General features: G+C 44.7%; 1 long non-coding RNA gene across 1 annotated transcript; it reads left to right on the top strand.

Moving 5' to 3' along the window:
- The first annotated feature begins 841 nt into the window (after window positions 1-841).
- On the top strand, window positions 842-5,574 carry LOC144327136 (uncharacterized). Its single transcript, XR_013392041.1, has 3 exons — window positions 842-1,054; window positions 2,299-2,428; window positions 5,348-5,574. It is a non-coding gene; the product is annotated as an uncharacterized LOC144327136 (long non-coding RNA).
- Window positions 5,575-8,769: the final 3,195 nt, after the last annotated feature.

Raw genomic sequence — 8,769 nt, 5'->3', positions numbered from 1 at the left:
CTCTGCCCCAGCTCTTGCCAACCTAGCAGCTCGAAAGCAAACCAGTGCAAGTAGATAAATAGGTACCGCAGCAGCGGGAAGGTAAATGGAGTTTCTGTGCTCTCTGGTTTCTGTTACAGTCTTCCGTTGCACCAATAGCAGTTTAGTTATGCTGGCCACATGACCTGGAAAGCTGTCTGTGGGCAAACACTGGCTCCCTTGGCCTGAAAGCGAGATGAGCGCCGCAACCCCATAGTCACCTTTGACTGGACCTAACCATCCAGAGGTCTTTTACATTTTACCTATACCTCTAATAGAGAAGACCTCCCACATCAGACTGATCAACTGTCAACACAAAACCTCCTTGCATGTAGAATACTAGCTTTCAGAAAGGAAGGCTACAGAATGATGGGAACTGCAGCCACATTGGCTACTCCAGGTTTTGGATGTCTTGAAAAACACTAAAGCATTCTGCAGCTGCCAATTATCTGTTTTTCTCTTTGGCTTGATGGTATCCTAATCTTTGGATTAATTTGTAGTTTGAAACCCCCTTTGCTTCATCTTCAGAGTGCCTAATGTACACTGTGAGCCTATTCATTTTTTCAGTTTGTGTTTTAAATCTCCAAACTTTTTTGTTGTTGCTACACTGTGCATTCCTGCTCTATTGCTTGTTTTAAATACTTCTATTTAAAAATTAACAAAACCTCCACATTGTCCTAAGAAAGGTAGGCAGTTTTTGTTTTGTAAGAATGAGGAAATGCTGAGAGAGGAAAGAGGCAACTTGAACGTTTGTGGTCTGTAGCTGGGATGCTGTCTTTGTGGACACTGCTCTGACTGACAGACTGTAGCAACGGCCTTTGATTTCAGCAAGATTCCCTTCAACCGCTCCCGGTGTCACAACGTCCCAAGGATCCTATAAATATCGAAAGCTCTGTCTTGCCCTGGAAACCTTTGAGACTTGGTCTTGCTTGTAAGACTGAATCCAGCTTTCCCACATTGCTCCATCCCAGCTGAGTCATGAAGATCCTCCAATTGTGCCTGGCAGTTCTCTCTTTGCTGCTCCTGTCTTCCTCAGGTAAGGGAGAGGGACACTTGTCAGCCAATGGGAAGGGGAAGAGGAATCAAGACGTTGTTCTGTGGCCCTGCAAAGGGAACAAGCATTTCCCTCTAACTTTTATACCATAGAAGGAAACTGGCTTGGTCCTTCCATCAGAAATGGGTTTCTCCAGAAGCTGCACCCTGCACCATACGCTGCAACTCCCATTGCACACTCGTGCAGAACTGTAGCAGCTTGTGTTCCGTTTTGAGATTTCTAAACTGTTAAGCAGCTTACAAATGCTTTTAAATAAATTAAATAAATAATAATAGCTAGAGATGTTTCTTTAGTAGACACTGACAGCCAGACGATACTTGCATGAACAAGCACCGGTGGCCTTCTAGCTAAATTTCAGGCAGAAGCATTGTCCAGTCAGTGGTCTACCTGGCTCAATACAGTCTACACTGACTGGCAGTGGCTCTTTGGAGTGCTAGGCAAGTGCCTCTCCAAACCCTCCTTGGAGATGATGAGTTGATGCTTGACTTTTCCACCGAAGAGGGAAAATACTTGCTCTCTGCTGCCCCAGAGGGCAGGACTATTTGGATCAAGTGATGCATAGGTTTCAGTTGAACATTAGAAAAACCTTCTTGATGGTAAGAGCAGCTGTGGTGGGCTCTCGCTCACTGAAGAGCCATCTGTTGGGGGACGCTCATGTTCTGGATTCTCTGCATTGTTCACAGGGTGGAGTAGATGACCCAGTGACGCCCTCCATCCTCTCCTATAAACCAATAGGAAACTCAATCGGAATCCTGGTTTCCATGTGGGCAAAACAACGCCATCCTTGCACAAAAGGGATGCTTGGGGGAGGACCTCAAGCACAGCAGATATCCAAAAAAATCTTAAGGGTGAGGGACTCAGGAAACCTTCTCCCACCCAAAAAAGTAGCCCACAGACTAATGAGGCCCATTGTCTATTTGTGGGGGTGGGGACTGGAGAGGAGGGTGCATGGAATGGTGTACCAGGGATGAGGGCATGGCCAGCTGAGACCATGAAAAGGAGCACTCTGAACTATAAGCACTTCGTTGAAGGTCCCATTTCTGATGAAGTGATTCTGAAGCAGGAATGGGGAGCAACTTCAGCTAATGGCTGAGAGGTGCTGGCACCCCAACATCCAGAGAGTCGCGGAATCCCCCATTCCTGAACTTGTGCCTCCCTTTCTTCCTCTTCTGAATTTCCTCTCCTCTCCCCAGTGGACAGTTACCTATTTTTTTTCCTCTGTGTAGGATCTGCCCAGCTTTCACCAGTTAATGGTCATCAATGCAGAGCCTCCGGTGGTGTTTGCAGATTTAGAAAGTGTCGCTCACCCAACATTCAGTTTGGGAAATGTGGATGGCTGAGGAGATGTTGCATAAGGTAACTTCAGCTTACCAGACAAGAGATCAAATGAGTAGCCAGAATATAAGTGTCATCAAAGTTTTTTTGATGCTTGCTAGACTTAACCAGAAGTTTCTTTAGATGTCTAAAGGCAGCCCTGTTTAGGGAAGCTTTGAATGTTTAATAGAATATTTTATTTTAATATTTTGTTGGAAGCTGCCCAGAGTGGCTGCTGGGGAAACCCAGCCAGATGGGTGGGGTATAAATAATAAATTATTATTATTATTATTATTATTATTATTATTATTATTATTATATTGTGTAAAGTATGCATGTTTGTATGCATTATTCTAAGATTTATAGTTGGCCCATCAAAAAGACTTTCCCCAGGGCAACTACCAAATGGCAATAAAATTTGATCCATAAAGAAGAAGAAGAGAAGAAGAGTTTGGATTTGATATCCCACTTTATCACTACCCTAAGGAATCTCAAAGCGGCCAACATTCTCCTTTCCCTTCCTCCCTCACAACAAACACTCTGTGAGGTGAGTGGGGCTGAGAGACTTCAGAGAAGTGTGACTGGCCCAAGGTCACCCAGCAGCTGCATGTGGAGGAGCTGGGAATCGAACCCAGTTCACCAGATTATGAGTCCACTGCTCTTAACCACTACACCAAAATATTAAAATAGTTTGTAGTGCAAATGCTGTCTCTGGCAGCAATCCTATATAGCTCCATAGATCTGTCCCATTTGCAAAGCCAAGAGACAGTGGTACCTCTGGTTGCGAACGGGATCTGTTAAAAACAATTCCTCAGATAAAAAAAACAGCTAAAAGATTGTGGAGACCCGTCTATTGGGGGAAATGTCTCCCTGTCCCACTAACCTCAATCTGGCAGCCCCATCTGCCCAATTTCTTATCTGCAACCAGTGTGGGGTGCTGGCATAGTATATTGAGTTTCTACCACTAGGAAATCTTGTAAATAACATCCTAAAACTTCCCCTTCTACTTTTTCTTTTAGGCCTATGATCCTAATTCTATTTTACCTACTCCCAATGCCCATATAACGGGATGCGGGTGGCACTGTGGGTTAAACCACAGAGCCTAGGACTTGCCGATCAGAAGGTTGGCGGTTCAAATCCCCGTGACGGGGTGAGCTCCTGTTGCTCAGTCCCTGCTCCTGCCAACCTAGCAGTTCGAAAGCACATAAAAGTGCAAGTAGATAAATAGGTACCGCTCCGGCGGGAAGGTAAACGGCGTTTCCGTGCGCTGCTTTGAAGTGGCTTAGTCATGCTGGCCACATGACCCAGAAGCTGCAATTGGCTCCCTCGGCCAATAAAGCGAGATGAGCGCCGCAACCCCAGAGTCAGCCATGACTGGACCTAATGGTCAGGGGTCCCTTGACCATTCACCTTTAATTCCCATATCTTCAATCTTCCACTTCCCATTCAGTTCTGTTTTGCTATTGTGCCAAGTTGAGGTGGGACCTGCCCTGCGCTATATAAATGACCACTCCCCACACCAAAATGTGGGGGCCCCTTTTGCACTGTCGCACACAGTCGTCCTCCCCCCACCCGATCCCATGCAGCTCCCAGCAGTACAGCCTGGATATATCCCACCCCCAAGCTGGACGCCTGGAGGTAGCCGCCTGTCTCTGCCAGATACCCAATCCTGGCTGGGGGGGGGCATTCCCAGGAGAGAGCTGGCCAGGTAAGGGGAGGGATCGACCAGCCCACACAACAGTGGGCGGAACTTACCTGGGAGTTCTCAGTCGGCTTCAGAGCTTCTCCCACCCTGCCCTCCCTTAGTTAAGCCTTCTTTTGCAGGTTAAAATCTTCTTGACCAGTACGCAGGTGCTGCTACGTTATGGTCGCTGTTGAAGGGCCAGAAAGGAATTTCCCTGCATTGGCAGGTTTTGCCTTTCCCGTAGCAAAACGTCACAACTTTGGCAGTTTCAGGTCTTGGGCGGAATCCTTTAGTTTATCTTCCCTATATGGGGGAGGGGCCCTGATTCGGTGACCCATGCCCCCCCTTGTGGCAGTGATCCAGGGTTCCCCATTAAAGGGGTTGTTTTGAGGGGAGGCATTGGCCATACACCAAGAGGTTGTCATTGCTCTCCCCTGCGTCAGTGGCGAAATGGGGGGTGGGCTCTCTGCTTGAACAGACGTTCTCCAGAGCCAGCCCAATCCCCACATCTTCTGGATAACCCTGATGTTCCCCAGATCCCCAGCCGGGGACTGGGAGGGATAAATGCCCAATGCTTAAGCCAAGGTCTCCCTACATCTGAAGTTTTCATAAAGTTGTGACCAAATTTTAATCCCATAACACGTTGTGTTGAGTCATTATTCCACGCGAGTGTTGCCCAGGGTCGGGGGGGGGGGTCTCCACCTGTCCGTGCAATAGATACCAAAAAACCAATACAATATCTTCTTGTCTCAAAGTTCATTGTCAGTAAAGGTAAAGGGACCCCTGACCATTAGGTCCAGTCGTGGCCGACTCTGGGGTTGCGGCTCTCATCTCTCTTTATTGGCCGAGGGAGCCGGCATACAGCTTCCGGGTCATGTGGCCAGCATGACTAAGCCGCTTCTGGCAAACCAGAGCAGCGCACAGAAACGCCGTTTACCTTCCCGCCGGAGTGGTACCTATTTATCTACTTGCACTTTGATGTGCTTTCGAACTGCTAGGTTGGCAGGAGCAGGGACCGAGCAACGGGAGCTCACCCCGTTGCAGGGATTCGAACGGCTGACCTTCTGGTCGGCAAGCCCTAGGCTCTGTGGTTTAATCCACAGCGCCACCTGCATCCCATTTCCTTTCAGTACTTTCCTGTAATTGTTTTCGCTCATCGATTCCCCGTACCATCAGTTCATATTCTTCTGAGTGCTTCACCCTCCTTTACTCTCTTTTCGATTTCGACATCTGATTCTAGGTGAAATGGGAGTAACTCTGGTATATTTCTTTTCCAGATATCTCAGGAAGGAATGATTGCTGCCTGCTTACCCAGGATCCTTTGAAAAATGGGAGATATTCCCTCACCTTGAGAGCCACTGGATCCTGCTTAATCCCTTGCTGGAGACGCCTTCTGCTTATCCCCCAAAGCATCCAAATAAAAATTAATAAATGAAGACTTCAGAAAAATTCCATCAATTGTATGAGCTTGTCCCTTGTAATAAAAGCAAAATAAAACACTCCATCCCCTCTGTTTCCTATTTTCAGGTATGAGTGCTGTTGCTTTTGAAGCCAAAATGGCACTTTTCACCTACGGGGAGGAATCCCCCCAAACAGCTCCAAGAGAAGGACTGAATGACAAGGAGAAGAAAGGAGGAGGGAATGGGAATTAAGGAGAAGCAATTTTATTCAGTTCACTTTTAAAGGCAATCCAACCTTATTTGCACTTTCTGAAGCAGCAGGTGAACTGAAACAGAATGTGAATACAGTGGTACCTCAGGTTAAGTACTTAATTCGTTCTGGAGGTCCCTACTTAACCTGAAACTGTTCTTAACCTGAAGCACTACTTTATCCAGTAGGGCCTCCTGCTGCTGCCGTGCCGCTGGAGCACGATTTCTGTTCTCTTCCTGAAGCAAAGTTCTTAACCTGAAGCACTATTTCTGGGTTAGCGGAGTCTGTAACCTGAAGGGTATATAACCTGAAGCGTATGTAGCCTGAGGTATCACTGTACTCTGTGCTCTGAATTTTTCAGTGCAGTTCCCCAACCACACAACTTGGGGGGAAATGCGTGCAATTGGGGAAAGTGTGCCTAAGTATGCAGATATTAATGAAAACAAAAATGCATTATATCGGGGAATATTTCTATATTGGGGAATATTTAGTTGCAGAAATATGTATTTTGGGCAAAGTTTCATACAAACAGGAAATTGCCACTGAAATGTTGATTTTTTTATATTAAAAAATGCAAGTTTATGTGGAAATGCGGAGAACTGGATTTAAGATTGGAAAAATGAGAAGCCGAGAGAAACCACAAGGGAGAGATTCTCCCATCCCTAGAAGGAAAGGATGAAAGGGAGAGTCCTAGAGACGGACATGGCTGGCTTGTTGGAGCAGAGAACAAAGGCACCTCCCCATAGCAACATTTAATTTTGCATGTTGGTCATGAAATCTATAGCCCACTCTTCTTCTCTTATATACGCTGGGGTATGGAGAAAGTAGGAAGCAAACAGTGGAGTCTCTCCCAATGCTTGGAAAATGTTCTTGCTTTCTGTTTCTTTACACTTCCAAGCCACAGTTTCTGGATTCTCCAGTAAAGATAAAGGTAAAGGGACCCCTGACCATTAGGTCTAGTCGTGGCCGACTCTGGGGTTCAGGTGCTCATTTCGCTTTATTGGCTGAGGGAGCCAGCGTACAGCTTCCGGGTCATGTGGCCAGCATGACTAAGCCGCTTCTGGTGAACCAGAGCAGCACACGGAAACGCTGTTTGCCTTCCTGCCAGAGCAGTACCTATTTATCTACTTGCCCTTTGACGTGCTTTCGAACTGCTAGGTTGGCAGGAGCAGGGACCGAGCAACGGGAGCTCACCCCGTCAAGGGGATTCGAACCGCCGACCTTCTGATCAGCAAGTCCTAGGCTCTGTGGTTTAACCCACAGCGCCACCTGAGTCCCGGGTTCTCTAGTACGGACTGACAAAGACTTCCTTGGCCCAAGGTGTATGATAGCCAGCTTGCTGATATTTGTAGTTTTGCCTTCCTCCCAAGAGGTGGAGGCAGAGACTCGCTTTCCTTTGCGAAAAAGGGAGAAGCAGAAGGAAAGGAAAGGTTCTCCTTTGGTGGGTGCATTTCAGTAAACAGAAAAAAAGAGAGAGAGAGAAAGAGAGACAGGACAGAGAGAAAGCAGGGGAGCTCTGAGGTCTGGTTTTATTCTCTGTGTTACTCAGAGATGTTTAACTTGAACAACAATGAGTCTTTTAAAGGCTTGAGTTCTTAATATGGCATAAGCCAGACTTCCCCAAACTAGTGGCCTGGGTGGGCCTCATCATCCAGGAATTTGTTTGTTTGTTTGTTTGTTATTAAAATATTTCTAGACAGTGGTTTGCTTTTTTATTTTATTTTTTAAAAACCAACATGACAGTAAACAATTTACATTAGAGTCACTTTGATAAAAGCAAACTTGAATTGATTTTAAAAGCATTTATAAACCACTTAACATTTTAAACATCTGTAAGCAGCACACCATACTAAAAGCAAATAATGCCATCAAAACAGCAATATATCAAAAAACTAATTAAGTAGCAGTATAAAAAGGTGGGGGGAGGGTCAAACAAAACATCGTGGGATTCCAGGAGATGAAGAAATGGGTTTTATCAAGCAAAAAATGCCTCAAAGCTGAATTAAAAATATGCCAAAAACTATACAAAAATGAGGAAAAAAACAGTCAAAGGGGAACCCCCTCCCATAAATCTTTGTCTTAAAATAACCTAGAGGGAAGAAATTAGGTTGGCAAAGCTTTATGTGAACAATTTCAACATATTTTTGCTAATACATAGATTGACTATGCAGGCAACCATTTGATTTAATCTTATGGCATTTTTTAAAAGCATTTTACTAGATTGCAACAGTTTATCTGACAAACCAGAATTTCTGCATCTTGTCAAAGATATTATTGTTACCTACCGTAAGATGGTTAAACAATGGTACCATTTTATGAAGAAAATTACTTACTACAGAGCATAGGAGCAAAGGACACTGATCATATCAGATGGGTCTATCTGACTCAGTACAGTCGTAGCTTGTTGTCGAACCAAATCCATTCCGGAAGTCCGTTCCACTTCCCAAAACATTTGACAACCAAGGCATGGCTTCCGATTGGCTGCAGGAGCTTCCTGCACTCAATCGGAAGCCACGGAAGCCGTGTCAGACGTTCAGGTTCCAAAGAACGTTCACAAACCGGAACACTCACTTCCTGGTTTGAGGTGTTCGAGAGCCAAAACATTTGATATTATTTTTTTAAAAAATTATATTTATTAAAGTTTCAGAAAAGATTACAAAAATAAGAAAAAGAAAGAAAAAAGAAACAAAAAATACAAAATACAGAAAAATAGAAACAATTAAAAACAAATCAATCTTTCCATGTCTTGTCTTTCATTTACTTGTTTCCTTGACCTCCTCACACCTCTTCAGTTAGTTAATTCAGCAATTCTTTCCCTCTTTGTTTTTATTTTAATCCTTTATCTTAATATATTATAACTTTACATTCTCACCTGTTAACAATCCATTTTTACATACTCCTTTGTAACATCACTGCTAAAACCGCTTAACTTCATTCCAACATCATTCTAACATTCATTAATTTTACAGTATTTCTGTAAATAGTCTTTAAATTTCTTCCAATCTTCTCCCACCGACTCTTCTCCCTGGTCTCGGATTCTGCCAGTCAT

The sequence above is a fragment of the Podarcis muralis genome, chromosome 3 (genome assembly GCF_964188315.1).
Source record: "Podarcis muralis chromosome 3, rPodMur119.hap1.1, whole genome shotgun sequence".
NCBI classification, from domain to species: Eukaryota; Metazoa; Chordata; class Lepidosauria; order Squamata; family Lacertidae; genus Podarcis; species Podarcis muralis.
The sequence above is the reverse complement of the archived record's forward strand: the minus strand, read 5'-3'. Positions and strand labels throughout refer to the sequence as shown.